We start from the raw sequence: 1,672 nt of genomic DNA, 5'->3' as shown, positions 1-1,672 counted from the left end.
GTGAGTGTGTTTCCATTATCTCAAGGATGATAGCTTTACATTGTGGTATAGCTCTACTATATGATGGAGAGGGTTGTAAGTAGAATAAATCCCCATGTACTAGTGGATGAACATAGACCCATGGTAATGAATGATAAGATAAGCGTGAATGCTATTTAGAAACATGGAAGCAGTTAAAAATTAACAGTTAAACATACAAGTCAAGAGGGCCAGTGAACTGGGAGCTCCCATGCATGCACAGTGAGGCCTGTCTGCTTCACTTTTTGGCTTCTACCTTGCAGCTGCAATGGATCCAAGTTTGAAACACAGCAACTTTGACAGATATTATAAGAGACTGAAGTCCATTAGAAATATCCAGAAAATTACCAGGTCTATGAAGATGGTGCCAGGTGAGCAGGAGAAGCCAGCTCAGGGGTACGGAAAAGGCTCCTTGGCTCTCCATGAGAAGGCTAATAGTAAGGGCCTGGGACAAGAAGAAACACACACCTTCTTATTTGTGTGTCCTCAGGTTGAGGGCTTTCTGGGACTATTCAGTCCTTGGGAACTATCCTCCCAGCAGCTGGAGAAGAAGTTATACTTGCTAGGATTGGCAAAAAAATCCGGGGCATATTTTAAGGGGCTCACTCTGACCAGTTTTTGGTGTCATTCAAAGACTTGGAGATGAGTAAATCATTGCCCTTGGATTGTTAAATTCTGGATATGACTTTGATGAAGGCTCTATCGTTTTTAATCAGCTCAAATCTGCTATCTCCTGGAAGACAGAAGAGAAGCCCCCTTATCTTTCTATGCCATTGCAACTGCTGAGAGCATGAGTGTTTATGAGGGCATCGCTGCTGATGTGCCGCAGCATCACCAGGAATACAATCTGCACATCTACCTGAAGGAGTCCTCCACCAGCGAGCACAGTGATGCCCTCATAAACACTCATGCTCTCAGAGTGAGCCCCTTAAAATTCTTTCTCATGTTAATCAACTCCTTGTGACGATAGCTGTGCTCGCTGGTGGAGGACTCCTTCAGGTAGATGTGCAGATTGTATTCCTGGTGATGCTGCACAGTGCCAGGATGACAGCTATGGATAGCACCCGCAAGAACGCCTCTGATATGATCAACAAATTGATGCTGATGTTCAAGCTCACCTGCGTGGCTATCGTCACAAAGGAGTTGATTGAAATCATCTCTGGGGCTGCTGCTCAGGATTAATGGAAATCAAGTTGCATCCTTAGACAAGAGGTAAAGAAGGAAAACGCAGTAAACTGATTTTGACTGACTGCTGTCTGTCAGAAGAAAACGGGGTCCACTGAGATACAGAGATGGCAAGGTGCTTGCAAATTATCTTATGACAAACAACTTAACATGAGAAAGAAGTTTAAAGTTAAATGTGGCACATCTGTGGACAGAGGAAGAACAGAAATCTTACTCTTCAGAACAAAGTGACAGAACATAGCAATGCACCATAAATTACTTTTGTAAAAACAAAGACTATTGGCTGGGGAGATGGCTCAGTGGGTAAGGGTGCTTGCTGTGCAAGCAAGGGGACCTGAGATCAAATTCCAGAATTCATGTTAAAAAGTCAAATGTGGTTGCATGCAAGTCTGTAAGTCCAGCACTGAGGGGGGTGGAGTGGAGTCAGAAGGGTTACTGGGTCTTGCTGGCTACCAGCATAGCTCCAGCT

General features: G+C 44.3%; 1 pseudogene; it reads left to right on the top strand.

The window, feature by feature from the left end:
• The first annotated feature begins 233 nt into the window (after positions 1 to 233).
• LOC101985079 lies at positions 234 to 1,200 on the top strand (annotated as a pseudogene).
• The last annotated feature ends 472 nt before the right edge of the window (positions 1,201 to 1,672 follow it).

The sequence above is a fragment of the Microtus ochrogaster genome, linkage group LG10, assembly GCF_000317375.1.
Source record: "Microtus ochrogaster isolate Prairie Vole_2 linkage group LG10, MicOch1.0, whole genome shotgun sequence".
NCBI lineage: Eukaryota > Metazoa > Chordata > Mammalia > Rodentia > Cricetidae > Microtus > Microtus ochrogaster.
This window is presented reverse-complemented; position numbering and strand designations above follow the sequence as displayed.